The sequence below is a fragment of the Opisthocomus hoazin genome, chromosome 1, assembly GCF_030867145.1.
Source record: "Opisthocomus hoazin isolate bOpiHoa1 chromosome 1, bOpiHoa1.hap1, whole genome shotgun sequence".
Taxonomy (NCBI): Eukaryota; Metazoa; Chordata; class Aves; order Opisthocomiformes; family Opisthocomidae; genus Opisthocomus; species Opisthocomus hoazin.
In genome coordinates, this window is record NC_134414.1 from 112,078,105 (window position 1) to 112,104,317 (window position 26,213).

Sequence of the window (26,213 nt, forward strand, 5' to 3'; positions counted from 1 at the left end):
TTGTGACTGGTCGCCAACTGGATTTAACTCCATTCATCCCAACTCTTTGGGTCTGGCCACAAAGATATAAAAAGACTAAATTTTTCAATTTGTGGGATAAGTATTATTTTTTGTCGAGTCAAAACTTATTACTTCTATCTTTTTACCAAGAAAGTACTGAGTTTTGTCTGCCTTTAATTTTCTTTCCAATTTTTTTGGTTCAGGAGGTACTATGTCAAAAGCTGTTTTATATACTTCTACCTTAAATGTGCTACCAGCTTTAATTTGAACTTTAAATTGCATTAATGTAATACTTAATTTTTTCTTCTTTAAAAACACAAATGCTCCTTCCCCTTAACGTTCTGTAGATTTCCCAAGGAATGTAAAGAAAATGCAGAGGATATCGTGGGAGAGTAAATCACTTCCTTAGGTTCTGTGTCTTTTCTTCAACTGTCTTATTTTTAGATATTTGTTGTTCAGAAGGCTTTAAAAAATGCCAGCTATTTTTCTATTAGCAGACATAAAGCATACCTCACAATGCTTGCTACAAATATTTTCTTCTGTTTCCAAAACCAGAATTATTTCCATTTAAACCATCTAAATCTTTAAAACTTATGCCTAGTAGCAAAAGTGCACATAAAATCGTATCCCACCTCCATACCAGGTTCAGTTCACCAACGGAGCTCATTGCAATGTAAGTAAGTCCTTTAATAGTTTGACTGTTTCAGACTTTTTTGAATGTGTGACTTGACCTTTTCTTAGGTGCAGATTGAATATTTTCACTGCCTCAGAATATATTCACTGTGATTAGGCTTCTGCTTGTTTTGTTTAGTGTTAAAAACTGATGCAATTTGTCTGTTTATCATTACTATTTTAAAGTTCTTATATTGTCTTATTTCAGAATTACTGTACTTCAGGCAGTATACACTTGTTAAAGGGAAGAGTATTTTAATTATTTTGGAACAGTTAACTTCTTAGACATTCATTCATTCATTCAATTAAAAAAAGCATCACATAAATTGTAATACAACTTCTGTCTCTTTTTTAGTTAACATTTTTCTGTTCACTTTTAGATTATTGTTCTGTAAATCTCTGTTCTTCAAAATTCAGTGCTGTCTTCAAGAGTCATCCCTCCCCAGAAAAAAAGTCCAAACATCCAAGAGTCCATCTGTGGAGCAAGACTAGAGGACACCACTACCTCTTTTCTGGAAGAATGAAAGACTTCTTCCCCAAACAGGACACATCAACATATTTAGCAATTTCAGTCTAGAGAGGGCTCAGAGGACAAACTTGCTTATCGTTTCTTAAATATGAGTAGTACTTTCCAAAATGAAAAAAGAAAGTGTTCAGAAAGTGTAGAGAGAATCAGACAACAGCAACAAATTTTAAGAGAACAGAACACTACCAGTATGTCATTGTGAAAAGAAGGACAGATTGTTCTTACAGCATATGATGAGATAAATGTGGATGAAAACAGAAAAAAATACTTGCTTTCACTCTTCCGTATTCAGTCTCACAGCTTTGTCAGGCATGTTATACAAGTTAAGCTGATATACTACGTAATAAATCATGTGTTTGCTAAGATTTTGTAGTGACTAATAAGTAAGTTAAAATTAAGATTTTCTGTTTCCTTTGAATGTTTCTTGGCAGTACTGACAGTAATCATGTTCCTTGTATGCCTCCAGGGAACCCTCCCACATTTACCACAGACAGTATGTGGTCAACAGTGTGATGAGTTAGACTGAATTCTGTTTATATATTCATGTTCACTTGTGTGTGCCAATGACTGTAATTTTCAGATGGGGAAAGAATACATGTTTAAAGAAACATGTAAATGTATATTTTTATGTACATCTAGTTATTTGATCTGACTTGCTTTATAAAAAAATCCAATCTCTTCCAGCATCAAGGAGCTTGTACATAGTGTTTTTATAGGATGATTCTCTGCAATTTCATTGTATGTTTACAGATTTGAATTAGTTGTACCTCAAAAGTCATTAATTTGTGACTACCTTATTTTAAGTACTCTTAAGAACCTTATGCTTTTATTGTTTAAAAAAATAAACTGATCTCTATTGGAAATTCTGGCTATACATCTGAAAAATGAGTTCCCATCATCCGGCAAAACTTACTTTCTAAAAATTTTTTCCCTTTCTCTTTCTGGCTTATTATTCTTTACATTATCCTTTGCATCATACCAGTTCAGAAATATATGCAGTTCTATAGCAAATTCTTCTCTTCAAATATCTCATTTTTAATGTATTAACTTCTTTCTCATGGCTTTTCTAACATGAGTGCTGCTGAGTATCTAAATATTTTTTTTCCATTTTGGAAATTTTTCATTCCCTGAATTCGAGCTTAAGATGTAGTAGTTTTGTCTCTGCACAATATAGTCTTTTAAAAGCTCACTTGTCACAGTCTGCATGTGTTCAGACTTGTGATATATAGCCTATCACTAGATAGACTGGAAACACCTCTGCCCATAGGGTTTTTTCCAAATCACTTACATAAATTCTGAAGAAGATAGTTAACTTCAGAGCTCATCGGTTGCCTCATCGGTTATCAGAATCATTAGTTAAATGTCTTTGGTGGCTTACCAGTGAAAGATTTTAGTGTCAAAGTTTCTATTTAAAAAATAAATCCCAGGATCTGGGAGTGAAATCAAGCCTTATTTGGGGATGACAGAGTATCAGCAGAAATTCATTTAGTTTGCACAGTTGTCGGGACAAATTCAGAAAATAGTTACCAGTGTGTTCATGTCTGGTGCTTGTTCTAAGGATTTGGGTATTTGAGAAGCAGACATGAGGGGAGGGCAGGGTGGGGGGAACTGAAGTATTTTTGTGGTCGTTTGATTTGCGTGACTTTGAGACTTGGGATTTTGTGGTGTTTAGTTTTGATTTTTTTATTTGGGCTGTGTACATCAATAAAGTTGTACTGAGATACCTCTTCTACACTGCCTTAAGCAAATTTCGCATTGTCTGTCTTGGTATTTCTTTCAGATTGTCATGGTTTATCTTGGGCTGGCAACAAAGGACCACGCGGTCACTCTATCACCCCTCCCCCTGGTGGGGTGGGGATGACAATTGGAAGAAAAAGGCAAAACTCCTGGGTCGGGATAGGGACAGTTTAACAGAACAGCAAACAAATCGAACAGTAACAACAGCAATACTGATAAGAACAAGGGAATACACAGAGCAACTCTCTCTCACTGTCCAATGCCCAGTGCACTCCTGAGCCGCAATTAACCTCCTCCCTGCCAGCTCCCCTACTCAGAACTGAGTATGACGTCACATAGTCTTGAATACCCTGTTTGTCTGACCAGTTTGGGTCCACTGTCCCAGCTGTGTCCCCTCCTAGCTTCTTGTGAAAATTAACCATAACCCAGCCAAACCCAGGACAAATGGTAATTGCTAACTGGTCTTCCAGCCTTTATCTCAACCCACAAGTTTTTAATCTAATTTTCTCCCTCAGTCCTGTTTGAGGAGCGGGAGTGAAACAGCAGCTGGGTGGAAGCCAGACTGCCAACATTAGCCCACCACAGAGACTGGTTGTTCTCTCAGTTTGGGTGCTGGTTTCTCTGAGATTTCCTATCAGAGAAAAAATAAGTTACCTTTATGAATAGATTATGTAACAGCATGACATTACGATTATCACGTTTGGCATTATAAAATATAGAGACTTTTGGCTAAGTGGTGTAACCTGTACTGCCCTATAATCCTTGCAATTAAAGAGTGGGCAAATGCTGGCAGCCTAGGACCCTGGTAGGAAGAAATCAACATAGGCAAGGAGGTTAGCACTGTAATATTTGAAGTGTCTTCTGTAATCTTTCTGACTAACTGCAAAGTAGAAAGACGTCTTCATTAGAATCATGTCACTGTGGTATTGTCAATAAAAATAATTTCCAAAAAATCTCCATGTAAATTTTCAAGGTAAATAGTGAAAAATTTTAGAAAAAAAACTTAATGTTTTCAAATGTTAACACACTTGTATTCAAATTCTCACAAAAATATGGCAAATAAGTAATCGGAAAACCATTTTATTGCATTTAGTTACACTATATCTGCTTTTGTTCTGATGAACTCTGCAGGGAAATTATGTTTAAAAAGTTACTGGTAAAGGAAATTCCAGGTTTGACCCATCTTTATAAGAATACAACTCCCATTTCCTCCTCCTTCTGCTCCCCTTCTCACTCACAAATCTCAGTCAACACTCTGTTCTGTTTTTCAACAGATATTTAATTAAAGAGATACCATTTCTGTCCTACAGTTCTTTAGAAATATTCTGATAAACCAAACAGAATACAAGGAGTCAGGTGAGTGATTAGAAAGTGACTGTTCTTGAGGCTACTGGTTTCTTAATGAATGTTACTGCAAAACTGCTGCAATCATACAGAACACTCTTCAGAAGGTAATCTAAAAATTTCTTCATGTTAGTGACTGGAGAGGAAGAAAACTCAAAAAACCCAAAGTCACCCCAAAACTGCAAAGTTCAAAAAATGCTATGCCAAGCAGTCAAAAGATGAAGTTCAACAACTTCTTATTGACTCATTTGGACTTGGAACATAAGTATAGTATCTCTAAAGACTTTGATATTACTACCGCTGTTTGCATTGCATGCTTTGATAAGTCCTGATAAAAGGTCATAGCAGTAGCGGCCTAGAATTCAGTAGCTTTTCAAAAGAAAATATGCTATATATTTATCTGTTAAAAAATGTGGGAAAAATCTCACATTTCTTGTGGGACTCTAAAAGTATTGAAAGAAACCCACTCAAATAAAAGTCTTAAATGCCTTTTGCTCCTATCATGTTGTGAAAAAGGAGACAGGAACGACTTATCTGTTACTTTTTGAGACCACAGTTTACTAAATCAGGTTCTTTTTAAATATCTTCTCTTTTCTGATGTTATGCTTTTGTCTCTACAAAATGAGGGTTGTTTGTGGGAGGAGGGAGTTATTGCTAGGTTCACAAGAATCATACAAGTCTGCTGGCTTTGAAGGAGTTTTTGCTGCATGCCAGAGCTTAGATCTGATTGCAGTTACTTTTGAACTGTGGAATAGTATTTTGAGGAAAGAGCTGGCAAGGTGATTACACTATTTCTACAAGCTTAAGGCCCCTCAGTCTATTTTTTGCTTTCATAGTTTTGCAGAGTAGAAGTGATGTATAAAATCATGAAGGCTTTTTCTGTGTTTTTCTGTCAGGGGAAACAAGGAGATGGAAGAGAGTGCTAAAATATGCCTGAATAGCTGAAAAAACAACATATAAAATTTCAGTTGTCTAGATTTCACCTGTAAAACCTTGCATTCACGACATTTAACTATTCCCTCCAATATCTAGATATACAAATAAACACAGAGGGAAAAAGAAAAATTAATTTATTCCCCTTCTCACACAGCTACTGATCTAATCATCAGCTGTTCCACATAAGAGTGTATTTCACAAAATTCAAGATTTCCACACTTGGTAATCAGTTCTGAACTGGTTACTGCTAGTCAGGAAAATCATCTTAAATTTAACAGTTGTGTGAAAAATCCAGTTCAGTGCAAAGTCACAATACAGAAGTCACAATTTTTAGATTTCTGAGGCAAATCTAGGAAACAAAAAATCTTACCATGTTGCTGTATTAATTCTCTGTGGGAAAAATCTAACTAGATAAGGACTTCCTAGGTTGGCACAATGATGCCTGAGAGGTTGAGGTCTTAAAAATCATGAAGAGATAAGGATGAATGAGGAATAAACACTCACTGTTTCTTCTTTTACAAGAACTGAGAAAAAAGAAACTAACAACTGACAAACACACGTAGACAATGAGTTTGCTATCTGTGTAACAAAGATGAGTGACTTGGAGCCAGAGTATAGTGGGTGTGCACTGAGAAAAGCTGATGGTCAAATCTGTAGAAGAAAAGTCCCACAGGTCTATTAAACAGGAGTCCAGAAACACATCTGGTGTTTATCTAAGTTTGCCCAGTTCCTTTTGTATCCTTGAGGCACCTGCTGTTGGCCTCTATCCCCATCCCAGAGAGAGCCCTTGCCTGACTCAATGTGTCTGTTCATGCATCAGTAGCAAGAAACTGCTCCAAATGTCACCAAAAATCCAGGAATAAAACCTCGTAACACCAATGTAGTGTTAAAAGGCAGGCATTCTTTATTACAGAGCTGGATGCACGGGGGATAATTCCACCGAACGTGCATACCTCATATTTTTTCTATGCGGTTTATATAGATCAAAAATATACATATTTATTTTATTCATGCATATTCAATATTAATCTCTTTGGTGATTGGAGTAAACTTTCTTGCTTCCTGTGTAGATTATTGCGCAGACTCAGTTACCCTCTTCTATTGTTCCTTTTTGAGTAGGTGGTACTACTTGAGTAGGGGGCCAGTGAGTCGGTGGTTGCGATCTCCTCCTGCCAGAATTACCTTTTACCTATTAGGCTGGCAATCTTGGCAATCCTGGTCAGTTTCTTCAGTCTACTTCACAAAACCACACTCCATCATTTCTCTTGACAGAAACAGAATCACCTACTATTGTTAGCATTAATGATTACCTAGAGACCTAATGTCTGGGTGGGTAGGGCTGTACAAGCGACATAGCAGCACTGTGCATGTTTATGGTTAACTGATTCTATCACCCTGGTTACACAAGGTCCTGTAGTTATGTCATTATTCCTAGGGCAAGGTTACCCCTACTTTTCTAGCTGCACAAGTACTTCAGTTTTACCTTTCATGTCTTTTGGCCTATTTTACCTATGTACTTAGGCCTTTTGCATAGTAGGGAAAGGCTTTGAAGTGTGACACTAAAGTATCAGGAAAGTTCAAAATATGTAGAACATTTGAATATTTGGAGGTTTTTGTTTGTTTGAAGATCTCAAGACTTTTAACTGCTTATTGGAAATATTAGGAAAACTAATGTAGTCCTCTTGAGCAGCTGAGCGCTAATCAGGTTTGGGATTTGATTAGTAAAGCTGCACTCTCACGAAAACTAATGGTATAAATATCTGAAGAAACATCTCTGCCTACAGTAGGTGATGTGAATTGCCCTGTAGTGAGGTCTGTATAGAGCCCCTGGTACCTTCTCATCAGAATTAATATTCTTCTTTTTCTGAATGGGAGCTCAGGGTTGGGAGCTTCCTTTCCCCATGTTTGTGAGGGTACTTACAGCTACCTGTAAGACCATTGCTGGCTGCAGGCTAGTGTTATATACGTTTCCTTGTTCTTAGGTAGATGCTGAAAATAAGATACAGAGCATGCATTCAAGACTGTCCTGTTAGACTGTCCTGATTACTACAAAAGCGAGAAGACCCAGGCTTTGGAGCAGAGACTGCATGATCCCCATGCTCTTAGAGATCACTGCTACCACAGAAAGAGCAAGAACATCGGTGAGAGCAATGGGGTATTGCTCTTGAAAGGCTGTGATTATTAGCTAGTGGAGGAGTAGTCAGCAGGATGCTAGTGATAAAAGGGCTGGTGGTAGTGTTATGACAAAAACCTGTGGATCTTGGTGGGGGGGGGAGGTGGACGGGGGGGCAGGGGCGGGGCAGGGTGGGGTGGGGTGGGAGTGGGGTGAGGCAGTAGTCATACAAGTGCTAGCTGTGCTGGTAAGACTGTGACTATTGCTCACAGGTTGTGAAGCAAAACACACACTTAAAACAAGGCCATTAATTAATACAGCTAAGCAAGTCTTTCTGGGGGCTGCAACAATAAGCAAATGATTTTAGCATTCAAAGACCTTGACTGTTGGTGAGGTGTAGCAGACAGCATGATGGTGATGAAAGGGTTTATATGTTACATTAACTATATAAATTATGACAAATTGCATTAAAAGGTGTCATCTGAATACCCTGAATTGAACTGGCTTCTGTTTAAACAAAATGCTTGTTTTCTATATGAATTGATATATGCCATAGTTTTGTACCTGTCTGGTTTGCAGTTACTGGTGGTTGAGAGGGTAATATGGTCATGATAGCTGTATGCTGTTTTTTCTTTAAACTTTAAAGCCAATAGTTCAATAGTCTTAATGCATCACTGAGTGAGTATCAACAGATATTTTCCAGTTAAGGCATGTTTTATGAGCACATATGCCATTATGGAGACAAGGAGAATTCACTTCTAGTGATCAGTACAACGACCTTTACCACCTTGAACTTTGATTTTAATCACGAAGGCCAGGGTTGCTTAGGGGTTTCAGTGACTGCTGCTCTAAAGCAGGAATAAAGTGAGAAAGAGAAACAGAACGGGATGAAATTATCTATTTCCTTCAGTAAGAATACTTTGGCTCTTACCTTGTTTACTATAGAAAAAAAGAGGCATACTTGCATGTTCTTTGGAAATAAGAAGTAGGTGAGGATATTAGAAGAAGTAAAGAACATGCAAAAAGGTCACAATTACAAAAACTGCAGAACAGCAAAAGAGTAAGTCAAAAATGCCCTTCTATCATCAGAATTTTGATATGTCCATACACTGACATGTAACAGTTTTTTTCTTTTGTATAATTAAAAGTATATTTTCTTTCTTTGTAAAAAGGCAATGTATATTTGATGTCCCAAGCAGCAATATACAGAAGAGTGTAACTAGCAATTTATCCATTGTTAAATGACTAGCAGGCTAATGCCGTAAGATACATGCATTCGCAACCTGTTTGTCTGCTGAAGATACTTAGTGGGTTTGCCTGCTGCAAATGGTTTAGGTTCTTGAGGATTAGAACCAAGATTTTGTCAAGACAAGACTTGCTTCTGAATTTGGTTGTACAACAGAAACCTATAGCTTTGTAATAGTATCATGGTGCTAGATTTTGCATAGGAAAAAAGGGGCTGAAGTATTATTTCAGTTTAACTCTGCCAGAGTGTTCAATTCTCAAATGTAAAAATAATCTGGGTTGTAGATTGGGTCTATTGTAACTAAGGTTTACATCGCTGGGAGAAAGACTGAGGGGGTGTGTTTGAATAAAGACTACAAGTTTAAGTACTTGAAATAAAAGGTTGTTATCCAAGGTGCAATAAGGTAGCCTTTGCCTCCATTTCTTCTGACAGTAAAACCATTGAGTATGGTATTGAATCTCTAATATGCGTAACAACAATGTTCTACCACCATCATTGTACCATGCAAAATACAGATGATAGGACGTTATAAACACTTTAAAGCTCATTATGCATACTGTGCAAAACATCTTGCGAGACTTAGGAAAGCCAAGTGGTGAACAAGTGCGCTAATGAGAAGTCTATTGTCGTGTCACAATACTAGTTTTGCAAATCTGTTTGTCTGCATGTCAAGGCCTGTATGAAAATGAAAGAAGAGAGCTCAGGATAGAGTCTCTTGCCTTTCACTAGGTCATTTGCAAAGCAAGGATACTTCTCTAATAACATGAAAATTTTCTGTCAGCATGTTACTTCTGAGAGTATTAAATATTCTGTCTCACTGCTAGGAATTCATAAAGACATTCAATTTTTGAATAAATTATCATTTTCCGTTTGGCAGCTGGTTTCCTAGTATTACCTATTTTTATAAGCAACTTCTACACTGGTTTTGTTACACAGCTTGTGAGGCTTTTTGTTTGTTTGTTTGGGTTTTTCTGTAGTTATGTTAATGCTTAGCTCTGCACTTTGTTTTCTGAAGATTTGTAAGTATCTCAGAAGGTCCTCTTAACAGCCAGCCAGCCCTGACCTTTTTTCTTCTATTTGACAAAGTGTTTGTAATCTAATAACAAAAAATTTTTGATGGCTTCACAGATGCCCAAAAAGCTCTTGCAATCTACTGACCATCAGATAAGGTAACGTAGGCAGTAGGGAGAAACTTTAACATTGTGTTTTAACTTACTTTTGTCAGACCATACCCTTACCAACAGAAACTAAGTGCAGGAGAAATAAAGGCAGGTGAAGATACTCTATAAGAAGTGAAATCTTACAAAAAACCTGTTATTACCCTGTGGGTCTTAACCTGTATTCACATCAAAATCCTTCCACTGGGGTCTCTCCAGTAGCTCCTTATCTTTCTTGAACTGGGGAACCCAGAAATGGACACAGTACTGCAGATGGGGCCTCACTAGATCAGAGTAGAGGGGAAGGAGAACCTCCCTCAACCTACTGGCCACACTCCTCCTAATGCATCCCAGGATCCCATTGGTCTTCTTGGCAACCAGGGTGCACTGCTGGTTCATGGTCAACTTGTTGTCCACCAGCACACCCAGGTCCCTTTCCACAGAGCTGCTCTCCAGCAGATCCACCCTGAGCCTGTACTGATGCATGGGGTTGTTCCTCCCCAGGTGCAGGACACTGCACTTGTCCTTGTTGAACTTCATCAGGATCCTCTGCGCCCAGCTCTCCAGTCTTTCCAGGTCTCGCTGAATGGCAGCACAGCCTTCTGGTGTATTCACCCACCACTCCTCCCAGTTTGGTGCCATCAGCTAACTTGCTGAGGGTATACTCTAACTCTTCATCCAGGTCATTGATGAAGAATAGGACTGGGCCAAGTACTGACCCCCGGGGAACCCCACTAGTTACAGGCCTCCAACTGGACTCAGCCCCGCTGCTGACAACCCTCTGAGTTCTGCCATTCAGCCAGTTCTCAATTCACCTCACCGTCCACTGATCTAGCCCACACTTCCTGAGCTTGCCTAGGAGGATGTTATGGGAGACTGTGTTGAAAGCCTTGCTTATTAATATACCTAACCTTCTGAAATTTATTAGATGATTTACATTAAAGTTTTGCAGCTCAAGATCACTTTAAAATGGAAGAATTAGAACCTATATTTGAAAGTTGCGGTGGTTTTGCTGCAAATTTTCTATTAAATAATGTTCAGCGCTACAAAGCGGAGTAAAATGTTTTTGGAGCTTCCTGTTACTGCAGGGTGCCCTGTAAGAATATGCCTGCCAGCAGATACTGAATTTGTCCAGTACTCTTATGACAGTAGTATTTTTACAAGCAACTGCACACAACATATACGCATTTTCAATGTGTGTGAAAAGGAAAATTTTGTGCATGCATACGTATATCTCATTTACATATTTTTCACCTGAGTAAATATATATTCCTGAAAGTTCATGTAGAGCTTCATCTTAAAATTTCTGGATTTCTTCAGTCTCACCTAAAAGAAAATAAATACAATGTAGCTAAGGGAAATGATTCAATTAGTACTGCAGAATTTCCAGTTACAAAAGCCTTGAAATATTTCATGACAGCTGTACCAGATTCTCCTTGTGGAAGGGATAATGGGAAGTGATCATACAGGGATGATGGGAAGACGTTGTACAGTTTTACCTGTTGTATCTTGATCCTATATAACAAGTGGAATTATGCTGCATCTGGGAAAGTTGTATTTTGTCACCATTTAGAACAGGGCAACAACAAAAGATGTGGCAAATGCTCTCTGTTAACTGCCTTCCTCCACACCAGGGGCAGGGAAAAAGGAGGAAAAAAGAGAGAGTCTTACAAATTGGAAATTTAAACAGTTTTTCCAATAACACTAATGATGAGAAATAAGGCAAAATATAAAAAATCAATATTGAGTTTCCTGGACTTGCATGCTGTGGGTGCTGGTGTAATGCCAGTGGCTGCCAAGAAGACACCTGGAAGTCCTGGACTGGACTCAGCAGTAGATGGTAAATGGACTCAGGAATGCAGGGATCGGAATCTGGGTCGGGATTACAGGCAGGACAACACCTTCCTTTTCAGAAGTCGGCCATGGACAAAGAGAGCAAGACCCTCAGAATCCCCCAGATTTAAACTGAGTATGATATTTATGGTGTGGAAAACCTAGCCGGTCAATATCGGGTCACCTGTTCTATCTGCCCTTCCCTGCAAGTACGACCGTTTTGCAGCCCCTCACTTCTGGAATAGAAGAGGTCTCTGAATGGCCTTGGCTGCTGTAGTAATGATTATAAACACAGGCCTTTTCTGCCTGCTACACCTAATGTTAGCTCAGTAAAACTTTAAACATTAGGTGTTACCAGCTTTGGAGTGGACACTGTCTGTAAAATATGCAGCCAACTTTAGAAAAAACAGTTACTCAGAAGAAATTAGCTGTAAGAAAGATTCACTACAAGAGAATTGGTTCTGTTGTAACCAGAACCAGGGCATGATTTTAAGTGGTTTTTATGCTGAGCAAAGTTTTTCTATATAGGTCTTCTTTTAAAAAGAACTGGACTTGTTGTTTTATTGCATAGTTGTTCATTCTGAAGTTTATGTAGTCTCCACAGAATAGGCAATAGTACTAAAAACAACCAAGCAACAGTCCTGCTGTTTCTTGTTAGAAAATTAAGCAGCTGTAATTCTGATCATGAAGTGGGAATAATGTGACCGTTTTGCAGATGTTTCATGACACTTCTTACATTAACTGAGTCAGTTCTTTCTCCCTGTTATGAGCTGATGGTAACGAATGGCTACATAAAACTTTCAGGGACAGGTACAAAAAGGTGATTTGGGGCAGGAAAAATATTTTCTTTCACCCTAGCAATGTGAAAAACAAGACACAAGTAGCAGAGAAGTTGAGGGTAATAGATCACTATTTTACTAGTCCATAGAATCTTGGTTTCTGTGGCATTTGAAGGATGCTAGAAACTACAGGGGTTTAATGACCTTATGGAACTTTCCATGGCCATTAAATCAGAGAAATCACATGGGGAGGGAATCACTTCAGAGCTGCTGATGGAAATTTTTATAGGCACCTTGCTGTTTCCCATGGTGGAGGATGATGGTAACTTCAAACTAATGACAGGCAAAAGGTCAAATGCTTCAGAGTGCATAGGCATTCAACTGATCAGATGTTGGTCTGAAGTTTAGCTAAGCTTTTTTGCATTTTTTTGGGTTTGCAAAATTGTTTTACTATCATAAACAGTAGCTTTCTTTTTTTGCTTTCCTTTTTTCTTTTTTTTTTTAGGGAGAATTTTATTTGAAGATATGCCCTGTCAAAAGTGAAGTATTTAGTGCTGTTGCAATATTTTCAATTCAAATTCCAGCTGGAGTCCAGAAATATAAAATTTATTAGAAATAATATATTCTTTTTTTACAATTAATGTATTTAATTGGATTTTTCTTAGGTTTCTGCTCATAAGCTGCAGCATTATAGCTCTTCTAATACCTCCAGAATGTTATTTCTCACTGTTCTTAGAATAGCTGAAATCACTGAAATTTAAACAGAGTTCATTTCCTTTGAAGTTCGTACTTCTCCTGCTTAAGTTGAATTACCTGATGTAAAGCAGAGAAAAGCTGAGAGTCCCAGAATCAATTTCTAGCTTGAATAATTGAATAGGTTAGAGTATATCCTTGTTTAATGGCCCTATATTCAGAACTATTTTGTACATGCATATATCCACTCTGATAAATAAAGCCCGTGCAGACAATGTGTGAGATCTGAGTTTCACAGAGAAAAAAATTGGTTAGATTTAAAGAGATCAGAATTTCTTCCAAAACGATTATTTGAAAGACCTTAATGAACCTACAATATAGAAATAGAGGATTTGCTGTAGTGCTTCTACACGGAAATGATCTTGTTGTTTCCTTGATGAAAAAAGGATTCAAAATCTCTTCCTATAAGGTAGGGGTTTTTTTGCAAATACATATTATTTATACTTATAGAAATTAAAGAAAGTGAAGTATTTAGGGCCAAAACTATTAAAATAATATTTATTAAAAAATGTCTTTATTTTAACTTGAGAGATACCTGCAGCGAGAAACTGGGCTTACACGAGAACAGTTTAACAGTCTAGCATTAATACCTTGGAACAGTTACAGTTCAAGAGTGAAGAAAATCACAAAATTAGTCACATAAACAAGCTAAAACTATGCTTCTTTTTTGTCCATTTGGGTAACAGCCCTCACCAGAAATACATACCTTTTTTGACTAGAAAATAAATCTTGCTTTCAGCAAGAAACTGAATATGATCCAGAAATGGATCGTGAAGCTGAAGGAAGCTGGATGTGGATAAATGTGAAATCCAGCAGAAAGAAAGAAAGAAACTTACGGTTTCAAACAATTAAAGCTATCTAAAAACAACACATAGAATCTGTTGTCTAGTGGAAATAACAGAGTGGGAGGTATCAGTTTTAGAAACTCTAGAAGGAGTTTAAAACTCTAATACACGTTAACCCCCAAAATGTCCAACACACTGAAGCTAGTGAGTTATCAGAGAAAGTTTATCAGAGAAAACGACACTTCAGATCTCACAGAGGTGTGATTATTATGAGGTTTTCTACTTCTGGTTGTCAAAACTTGCTCAACTTTGTTATCAGGTGGGTATCAGCAATTTTTTTTTGCACTACTAAGGATAATTTTGTTACATTTAAAAGAGAGAACTTAGCTGATTTAAGATCAGATCTTTAAGAAATTCAGAGCACTGCTTCCATGTATGACAGAAGTCTTAAAATGCTTAGTTAACTCTACAAGAAAGCACTACTCTATGCACAAGTATATACTGGGGGCTGACTGGCTGAAAAGCAGCTTTTCGGAAAAGGACCTGGGACTCCTGGTGGGAACCAGGTTGAAAATGAGCCAAAAATATGCCCTTGCTGCAAAGAAGGCTGATGGTAACCTGGGCTGCATTAGGAGGAGTGCTGCCAGTAGGTGGAGGGAGGTGATCCTTCCCCTCTACTTAACACTGGTGAGGCCATACCTGGTGTGCTGTGTCCAGTTCTGGGCTCCCCAGTACAAGGGCACATGGACATACTAGATAGAATCCAATGAAGGGCCACTGAGCTGATGCAGGGACTGGAGCATCTCACCTGTGAGAAAAGGCTGAGAAAGCTGGGACTCTTTAGCCTAGAGAAAGGAACACTTAGGTGGATATCTCATCAATGTATATAAATACCTGAAGGGAGGGTGCAAAGAGAATGGAGCCAGCGTTGCCCAGTGGCAGGACAAGAGGCAATGGGCAGAAACTGAAGCATGAGAGTTTTCATCTGAATATCACGAAACAGTTTTTCACTGTGAGGGTGACTGAGCATTGGGACAGGTTGCCCAGGGACATCGTGGAGTCTCCCACTTTGGAGATATTCAAAAACTGTCTAGTCATGGTCCTGGGCTACTAGCACTAGGTGACCCTTCTTGAGCAGGAGTTTGGACAAGATGATCTCCAGAGGTCCCTTCCACCCTCAACCATTCTATGTCTACTCTATGTCTAACTAGAAAGAAAATCATAGAATCATAGAAAGTTTTGGGTTGGAAGGGACTCCTAGAGGTCATCTAGTCCAACCCTTCCGCAGTGAGCAGGGACACCACTAACTAGATCAGGTTGCTCAGAGCCGTGTCCAACCTGGTCTTGAATGTTTCCAGGGATGGGGCCTCCACTACCTCTCTGGGCAACCCGTTCCAGTGTTTCACCACCCTCATTGTAAAGAACTTCTTCCTTATATCTAGCCTAAACCTACCCTGTTTTAGTTTAAAACCATTACCCCTCGTCCTGTCACTGCTGTCTCTACTAAAAAGATTGTCCCCATCTTTCCTATAGGCTCCCTTTAAGTACTGAAAGGCTGCAATCAGGTCTCCCCGCAGTCTTCTCTTCTCCAGGCTGAACAAGCCCAACTGTCTCAGCCTGTCCTCACACGAGAGGTGCTCCAGCCCTCGGATCATTTTTGTAGCCCTCCTTTGGACCCACTCCAACAGTTCCATGTCCTTCTTGTGCTGAGGGCTCCAGAGGTGGACGCAGTACCCCAGGTGAGATCTCACCAGAGCAGAGTAGAGGGGCAGAATCACCTCTCTCGACCTGCTGGCCACGCTGCTCTTGATGCAGCCCAGGACACGGTTGACCCTCTGGGCTGCCAGCGCACATTGCCAGCTCATGTCCAGCCTTTCGTCTATCAGTACCCCCAGGTCCCTCTCAGCTGCTCTCGATCCTTTCATCCCCCAGCCTATATCGATAGCGGGGATTACCCCGACCCAGGTGTAGGACTTTGCACTTGGCCTTGTTGAACCTCATGATGTTCACACAGGCCCACCTCTCCAGCTTCTCCAGACCCCTCTGGATGGCATCCCGTCCTTCTGGTGTCTCAACCATACCACTCAGCTTGGTGTCATCTGCAAACTTGCTGAGGGTACACTCGATGTCGCTGTCCATGTCATTGATAAATATATTGAATAGCACCGGTCCCAGTATGGACCCCTGAGGGACTCCATTCGTCACTGGTCTCCATCTGGACATTGAGCCGTTGACCACTATCCTTTGGCTGCGACCATCCAACCAATTCCTTATCCACTGAATGGTCCACCCATCAAATCCATGGCTCTCCAATTTAGTGAGAAGGATGTTGTGAGGGATGGTGTCAAAGGCTTTATGAAAATCCAGATAGATGACATCCATTGGTTTTCCCTTGTCCACTCTTGTTGTTACACCATCATAGAAATCCACTAGGTTGTTGAGGCAGGACTTGCCCTTGGTGAAGCCATGCTGGCTGTCTCGAACCACCTCCCTGGCCTCCATGTGCCTTAGCATATCTTCTAGGAGGATCTGTTCCATGATCTTCCCGGGCACAGAGGTGAGGCTGACAGGTCGGTAGTTCCCAGGGTCTTCCTTTCTACCGTTTTTGAAAAGGGGCACAATGTTTCCCTTTTTTCAGTCACTGGGGACTTCCCCTGACTGCCATGACTTTTCAAATATCATGGAGAGTGGCTTGGCAACTACATCAGCCAGTTCCCTCAGGACTCTGGGATGCATCTCATCAGGTCTCATGGACTTCTGTACATTTAGGTTCCTCAGGAGGTCCCAAACTTGGTCTTCACTTACAGCTGGAGGAATTTTACCTTCCTGGTCTCCTTCATGCCATCCAGCGACTCGGGAGGGGTGAGGAGAGAGGTTGCCAGTGAAGACTGAGGCAAAAAAGTTGTTGAATACCTCAGCTTTCTCCTCATCTGCTGTTACCAGTTTTCCGGTCTTGCTCATGAGCGGGGGTACGTGCCATAGCTGTAATTTTTATGCTGAGTTGTCTAACAACCTTTAAAGGGTGGGTAATAGAGTGGTATATAATAATGTTCATAGAGCTTTATTAAAGTTAATTTATTTCTGCTGTACCTTTGGGGTTAGTAGCATCGTAGCATTTGGAAAAGAGAATAGCAAAACCAGAGATAAGTAGCAAAAAATTGTATCTAAATACTCTAAAATGAAAAAAAATTTTGATGACATCATATGAGACAAGGTAGCCATCTATGGAGTTTTACTTCTCCTTGGAAATTGAAGTGACCCCTGAAGATAAAATGACATACTTAAACCTTAGGAAAAATATATATTCAATCTCTACGTGTGAAATAAGGACCAAATTCTGACAGAAGAATTGAGGACAATAGGATCATCCTACAAATTTACTCAGAAGTATAGCAGCTTACTTTCATACTCAATGTTTGTATGCTGAAGTGTTTGTGTACATTATTCTGTTGGTCACTCTGTAAGTACCTGCCTCTTCCTTCTTCACAGACCGTGGTTCACCCAAGTAAGGAGTCAAGATAGCAGACTAGCACAGAGCAAAACTGAGCTGGCAGATGTTGTGGTAGTAAGCAGAAACTGTCTGTCTGAGTGCTATTTCCCTATGACCCTCCCTAGAAAGTTTAAATATTCTGCTCCTACAAAGAGATTCAGAAGACTATGAGAAACATATTCTTTAGCCTTTAAAAAGGTAGTAATTTAAATAGGCCCACAACTTACTCTGCATTTTAAAAAAATGTGTTATATATTTTTTAAGCTGTGTCAGGCTCCCACCTTTTTGACTTGCAGTTAAGGATCTATGGTGTCACTTCAGAAAGAATATATATGTGAAATTTATTTTGATAGCAATGTAAAACTGAGATTTCCAGAAATGGATTTTGTATTCCTGGAATGTGTGAATTGTTATACTTTCTGTGCTTTCTTTTCAGTAAGTACCTTTTCATTTAACACTGCTGTTCAATTTATTCGGATAAGTTCGTCTTAGGTTGTGTTACAAATTGAGTGGAAATACCCATTGTCTTTGGTAAAGAACAGATGTTCTAGGTAATTGCAGCGTTGAAGGAATCTGCAACATTTCAGTACACTGATGAAATAATCTCAAAATAGAAACTCGGTTGTTAATGCATTTATACAGTTTAACATGTTCTCTTGGCTATTGCATTTCGTAGTGTGGTTTCATACTTGCTGTTAGGCAGTTAGACTTGAAAGTATCTTGAGAATGATTTGCATGCTCAAAGCAAGCCTAACCTGAGGGACTTCTCTGCAATCATTTACGTTCAACCTACATTACATGGCATTGTGCATGCTAATTTTAACTGTGGATATGTAAGAAAAGTGGCTTGCCTATATATAAAAATTGCCAGCCTCTCACTGTGAATACATTTCTGTCACATGAGCCGACAGCTCTCCTTGGATGCCCTTGCAGAGATAGCAATGCCTGCATGCAAAGGAGTAATTGGGTCCTCTCTATCAGTTCTGGTATCAATTTTTGCTACAGGGTTGTTACGGTAGTATCCCCAAGTTATTTTCTAGCTCATGCATGATTAGCAGTGGTAGATTGCATGTCAAGTGTGCTGAAAATGCAGTCATTACTTGTCTTGATCATGTTTTAGACAGAAAGAATCTAATTTGATTTTCAGGTCCCAGTTTGACTGTTCATGTCTGGTGGCTGAGGCAGTAGGAAGAGGGAATCTTTTGGTTTGTTAGCTTAGAAAATAAACTTAAAAGGGGAGGCGACACATCACTCTGCTTTCTAGATGCTTACTTTTTTAATAATATGGTAATAAGAGGACTGCATATTTGTAAAATTATTTGTAGATGGGTTTAACTTTGCCTGTAAAATGTCTGGTCTGAATCTCATTACATAATAACACTTAATAATCCTTTGGGCATGGTTCTGTCCATAATAACTGTGAAACTCTGTATGATCTCTTAGACTTACTTGCCTTTTTGTATTACCTGTGTATGAATTATAGCAGCAGCATATTACAACAGGTCATACTATGATAAATACCATACAAACACAAAGAAAGGGACAATGCCCTCCCCAAGACCTTTCAATTTAAATAGATTAAAAGATTAATAGGAGCACACAGATGTGAAGTGTCTTGCTCAAGGTCACACGAGGCCAATAGCAAAACCAGAATTAAACTGTTCCCAGAGTCCCAATCTAGCACCCTGTTGATTGCACCAGAGTGCCTCTGGAAGTTAAAGTAATATTTTCAACTTATGCATACAAGTTGTTTTAAAAACTAATTGTGACAGTCTGAAAGGCAGCTTGGTGAGAATAAAACCCCCTTCACAGTGGAAATGGAGGGCACATAATCATACTTAAGACAAGGCTTACTTTTTTTTCTTTTTGTCATCATTCATCATCCTTTGACAAAAGGATGCTTTGAATACAGTAGACAGCCTTTACAGCCAACACTTCAAAGTACAAGAAGAGGAAAGCAGCTCTTCCTATTCGTAGGGTGCCTGTTTTGTTGTGAAATTGTAGTCCAGCAGTTTTTCTTGCTGCTAAAGTAAAACAGTTTCACTGGGTCACCAGGAAGAGCCCACTTCCAGATGGAAGCATCAAGGATGTTCTGCTCTATTGCTGTTGTCCTGTACCCTGTGGGGAGCTGTGCAAGTTTTCTGAGGAGGAAAGACCTAATCACCAACGATATGGGCAGTCTTATGAAGAAGTTGTTTAATAGAAAGCATTTCATAAATGTTGAGTCTGATTGTCCATGATCGTTCAGCCAAGCTTTTGATCAGGAACATTTCAAACAAAAAACGAGGCTTAACTCAGTTAAGACTCAGCGTAGGCAATATTCTAATCTTCTACAGCATTGGACATATGTTTTTCTAAGATACTTGAATAATAAAGAAGACAGATCCCAAAACCTGCATTTTGTTTCTGTGGATCCTGTTTTTGTTTTTGTCTGTGGAACTATTACAAGAACAAATTATAAGCAAGCAAAAATTACATGAATCGTGCAGACTGTGGTTTGCTACTGATTGACTATGTGCTTTATAAGACATCATATTTAGATTTAGTCTGCTTTTATAAGCCATAAAAATAATTCTAATCTATGAACAATAGATGAAGAAAATTCTAACAACTTATTTAAAGTATTCTCATCAGGAACATGATTTCTTCCTACTTTTCTATCTCCGTGGGACCCTGAGGTTTAGATTTGGAATTTGAAAATGTTAGACATTGTCTGTAAGTGATAATTGCTTTTTTCTTGTGGAAAAAACACAGCTATTTTGAGTATGTACTTGCAGTGCACACACTGCTTATTTTTTGTGGTTATTCTAGTTAAATGTTTCATCACCTTTCCCTGAGGGTAAGGATTCTATACCACAGTCTCTCTGCAAACTGTGAGGAAAACAAGAATTGCTTTTTTTTTGTCAGAGCACAGAGTCAAACAAGACACATGTTGTAATCTCTTTAGCTATGCTATTACTACAATATTGATTTTGAAAGACGCAGTGTTATATTTTAGCTGCGACTGGTAACAAAAGGGCCACGCGGCTGCCCCTCCCCCCGCCGGGGTGCGGGGAAGAATGGGAAGAAACAGGCAGAAAACTGGTGGGTCGGGATAAGGGCAGTTTAACAGAACAGCAAACAAAGGGAACAGCAACAACAATGATACAGATAAGGAGAAAACACAACACAAACCACACGACCCAGAGAGCCGTTCTCCCGGACCGGTGCCACGCCCTCCCAAGACGCAAGAGAGTTCCCGTCCCCCAGGTCCCCCCCACCGAACCCAGCATGACAGCACATGGTATGGAATATCCTGCTCTGTTTGGCCAGGTTGGGTCAGCCCGCCCGTCTGTGTCCCTTCCTGGATTCTGGTGAAAATGAACTCTGTCCTGGCCAAACCCAGGACATTATCCACCCCTTATTCCATACCATCTGCTTCATGCCCAGGTCCCCCATTGTCCAGCTGATCACCACCACTTCTCCTGTCTCCAGATATCATTCCCTCAGTCTATGGATCATCACTCTAAAGCGTCCGTTGAGTTCATTAAATCCATGACTTCAGGCTCCATCTGTCGTAATGGTCTTCCGTGGCAGGAAAGGTGATGTGTGGTGATGGGCGGTCACTTGCTGCATCCGGAGCTCAGGGCTGATATATCTGGTGCAGCTCATGCCCACAGTCTGCAGGTTGGAGACGTCGATCTCGATGAAGTTGCTGGGTGCCAGTTGTTGAAAACCAGCTCCAGTCCCGTCATAGCTGTGCTCTGCTAGATTTTCATCAAAAAGTCCATCCTTCTTTAATCTGGACGATTCTTACTATCATACTAGTCATATAACATATAACATAACAGTGATAACAGACAGTGACAGGGTTATTTAACATTTAACTTTATACAATGTATTTATGGACTATTCTCCCCCCAAATCAAATCCCCATCAGGTACACATCGGACTTCCCCATCCTTCCACATTACCCACCAGGTACACCCAGGTCCTTGAGCAAAAGCAATCCCCTGGACGGGCTTGCCTTTGCCCGAGGCAGGACTAACCCAAACTGTCTTCCCTAACATGTTCCGCATGTGCACTACAGGGACTTTATCCCCTTCTACGGGGCGCTGAGGTTTTGACTGGGCAGGACCAGCCCGGTTGGTGGATCCTCTGGTGTTAACCAACCAGGTGGCCTTTGCTAAATGGGTATCCCAATTTTTGAAAGTCCCACCCCCCATTGCCCTCAAAGTGGTTTTTAGCAGCCCATTGTACTACTTGATCTTTCCAGAGGCTGGTGCATGGTAGGGGATGTGATACACCCACTCGATACCATGTTCTTTGGCCCAGCTGTCTGTGAGGCTGTTGCGAAAGTGAGTCCCGTTGCCCGACTAAATTCTTTCAGGAGTGTCATGTCGCCACAGGACTTGTTTTTCCAGGCCCAGGATGGTATTCTGGGTGGTGGCATGGGGCACAGGGTAGGTTTCCAGCCATCTGGTGGTGGCCTCCACCATTGTGAGCACATAGCGCTTGCCTTGGCGGGTTTGTGGCAGTGTGATGTAGTCAATCTGCCAAGCCTCCCCATATTTATATTTTAGCCATCGTCCTCCAGACCACTGAGGCTTTACCTATTTGCCTTGCTTGATTGCAGCGCATGTTTCACATTCATGGATAACCTGTGCGATGGTGTCCATGGTCAACTCCACCCCTCGGTCACGAGCCCATCGGTATGTCACATCTCTTCCTTGGTGGCCCGAGGTGTCATGGGCCCACCGAGCTATAAACAGTTCACCCTTATGTTGCCAGTCCAGATCCACCTGAGCCACTTCAGTCTTGGCAGCCTGATCTACCTGGTGGTTGCTTTGATGTTCCTCAGTGGCCCAACTCTTAGGGACGTGGGCATCCACATGACCCACTTTTACAACCAACTGCTCCAGCCGGGCACAATGCTGTCGCGTTAAAGAGGGGGGTAAGGGGAGTCTGATATTCAACTAGCCTGCCAGAGCCCTTCCAAGGACTTTCACTGAAACAGTTTCGCAAAGTTGAAACAATAGGTAATTTATTCAAGTGACAGTTATCACAGATTCGGAATTGCCGTTGATAAATTCACTGTCTACAAAAGTTGAGCTCAAAGTAATAGTTTAGCGCTTTTTAGTTAACAATGTGCTACCGGGGATAAGTCTGACAAAGTCAGAGGCGCGACTCTTACCAAAAAGGCGTCCCTTCTTGGGTGGGGAAGAGAGGTTCAGGCCCGTCGACCCGTCCGTCAGGTGAAGTTCTCGCTTGGCTTCTCCTCCCAAAGAGAGTTTTCAAGAGCCAATTTTTATATGTTTGGAAATCTTTTTGCGAGGTGGGACTAAGTCAATTACTGTGTATCGATTGGCTCTTGGCATGGAATGTCATGTCGTCAGCAGCGGGACTCAGTAGTGTGACACGCCTTCGGAGCGGGCATCTGGGTATGTGTATTCAGGGGCCATCTGTGCTTTATCCAAAGCAATCTCTGAAGCAATCTCTGGCAGCCTCCGCGTCGCCCCACGGATCACTGAGTTTACAGTGATGGGCTATACCCCCTTACTTTTGTCTGATAATGTAAGCACCAGTTATTTACTTCCTTTGTTAGCTCTTCGGCTTTTGACAACCTCAGTCCCTTTGTCTTTTGTCTTGCATTCGACAAGTCCAGCAAGGGCATCGATTACAAATGCCACAATGGGACATCTCAGATAGGTTTGCCTCTGCGCTGCCAGTTGTTCTTCTTCCATTGCTGCAGCCACCCCCAGAAGGCATTGGCCACCATCCAGGAGCCAGTGTAAAGACAGAGCACTAGCCACTTCTCTCAACTGGCAATATCTAAAGCCAGCTGAATGGCTTTCACCTCTGCAAACTGGCTGGACTCACCTTCTCCCTCGGCAGTTTCCGAGACTTGTCATGTAGGGCTCCATACAGCAGCGTTCCACCTCTGCTGCTTCCCCACAATGCAACAGGACCCATCCATGAACAGGGCATACTGTTTCTCATTTTGTGACAGCTGGTTATACAGTGGGGCCTCTTCAGCACGTGTCACCTCCTCCTATGGCGATGCTCCAAAGTCTTTGCCTTCTGGCCAGTCCATGATTACCTCCAAAATTCCTGGGCGACTGGGGTTTCCCATTCGGGCACGCTGGGTGATCAGCGTGACCCACTTACTCCGCGTAGCATCAGTGGCATGATGCGTAGAGGGGACTCTCTCTTTGAACATCCAGCCCAGGACCAGCAATCGTGGTGCTAGGAGGAACTGTGCTTCAGTGCTGACCACTTCTGAAGCAGATCGAACGCCTTCATATGCTGCCAGAATCTCTTTTTAAGTGGGAGTATAGAGGGCCTCAGATCCTTTGTATCCCTGGCTCCAGAACCCCAGGGGTCGACCTCGAGTCTCCCCTGGTGCTTTCTGCCAGAGACTCCAGGTTGGGCCATTGTCCCCGGCTGCGGTGTAGAGCACATTTTTAACATTTTGCCCTGACCGGACTGGACCAAGGGCTACGGCATGAACTATCTCCCGTTTAATTTGTTCAAATGCCTGTCGTTGCTCAGGGCCCCATTTAAAATCATTCTTCTTCTGGGTCACGTGGTACAGAGGACTTACAATCTGGCTGTAATTTGGGATGTGCGTCCTCCAAAAAGCCACAACACCTAAGAAGGCCTGTGCTTCCTTTTTGCTGGTTGGTGGAGACATAGCTGCTATCTTGTTCGATGACATCCATTGGGATTTGACGGCGCCCATCCTGCCATTTTATTCCCAAAAACTGGATCTCTTGCGCAGGTCCCTTGACTTTACTTTGCTTAATGGCGAAACCAGCTTTCAGAAGGGTCTGAACTATTTTCTTCCCTCACTCAAAAACTTCCTCCGCTGTGTCACCCCATACAATGATGTCATCGATGTCATGCAGATGTTCTGGAGCTTCACCCTTTTCCAGTGCAGTCTGGATTAGTCCATGGCCAATGGTGGGACTGTGTTTCCACCCCTGGGTCAGTCGATTCCAGGTATACTGGACACCCCTCCAGGTGAAAGCAAACTGTGGCCTGCCCTCTGCTGCCAAAGGGATGGAGAAGAATGCATTAGCGATGTCAATTGTACCGTACCACTTGGCTGCCTTTGACTTCAGCTGATATTGAAGTTCTAACGTGTCTGCAAATGGCAGCACTCAGTGGTAGTGTGACTTCATTCAGGCCACGGTAGTCTATTGTCAGTCTTCACTCTCCAGTAGATTTTCTCACTGACCATGTGGGACTAGTAAAGGGTGAGCGAGTTTTCCTGATCACTCCTTGACTCTCCAGCTGGCGGATCAGCTGATGAAAGAGGGTAGGGGACTCATGGCTTGTGCGATACTGTCGCCGGTGCACCGTTGTGGTCGCGATTGGCACCTTCAACCCTCAGCAACCCCACAACGGAAGGATCCTCCGAGAGACCAGGCAAAATGGACAGCTGTTTAATTTCTTCCATCTCCAAAGCAGCTATGCCAGAAGTCCACCGATACCCCCTTGGGTCCTTGAAATACCCTCTCCTAAGATAGTCTATACAAAGGATGCACGGAGCCTCAGGGCCAGTTACAATGGGGTGCTTCTGCCACTCCTGCCCAGTGAGGTTCACTTCAGCCTCCAAAACACTCAGCTCTTGGGATCCCCCTGTCACTCCCGAAATGCAAATGGACTCTGAGCCTTTGAAATCTGATGGCATTCAAATACACTGTGCACCAGTGTCCACTAGAGCTTTATACTCTTGTGGATCTGACGTGCCAGGCCACCAAATCCACACCATCCAATAAACACGGTTGTCCCTTTCCTCCACCTGGTCGGAGGCAGGGCCCCTCTAATCCTGGTCAGAGAATTTGCTGCTCGCTTGCTGTAAGAATGACTTGGAGGTCCCATCCAGAGTATCAGAATCAAGATCAAACTGTCTACCTGGTCTGGAGAGCTGACTGCTGGAAACTGGAGAAGCATTTTTCCTAGCAGAATCCCCTTTTGTGATTGTTTTACCTCGCAACTCACGCACTCGTGCCTCTAGACTTGAGGTAGATTTTCCATCCCACTTCCTCATGTCCTCTCCGTGGTCACACAGGTAAAACCACTGGGTGCCCCGTAGTTTGTAGTCTCTGTATTCTCTCTCCTGAGTAGAGGAACGCTTGCCTCTAACAGTTGAGATGCTGGCCCGTACAGGTGGGGAGTAGGACCTACTCTCTTTCATTTGCCAGACCTCCCGGGTCAGTTTCTGCACGACTGAAACGAGAGAGGAAGAGAGACTTTCCTCATATTGCCGGAGTCTGACAGCCACCTCATCCACTGTTGGTGCCTCCTCACCTTTCCAGTTTATGACTGCCAGTGAGTTGGCATATGAGGATGGTGCGCTACACACAAACTTCTTCCACATGGGCCGTGTGCACTGAACTTCATCTGGGTCTGTGGGTAACTGCTCATTGTCTGTTTCATAGTAAACCATCTCCCGCACAGCTAATTCCCTCAAGTACTGAATACCCCTTTCCATATTGGTCCACTTGCCAGGATAGCATACAAAATCGTCACTGAAGGGGTACCTCTCCCTCACGCCTGACAGAAGCCTCCTCCAGAGGCTGAGGACTTGTTCCTTTTTCCCAATGGCCCTGTCAATGCCCCCATTCCCTGGCCGGGGATCCCAGCTGCTTGGCTTCCTTGCCCTCTAATTCCAAGCTGCTGGCCCCGTTATCCCAGCACCGCAGCAGCCAGGTGACAATGTGCTCGCCTAGGTGGCGGCTGAAATGTTTCCGCATGTCTCGCAGCTCACTCAGGGACAGGGACCGGGTGATGATCTCTGTCTCTATCTCCTGCAATGACCCCGGCTCATTGTCATCCCTCCCGGAGGGATCTGCTC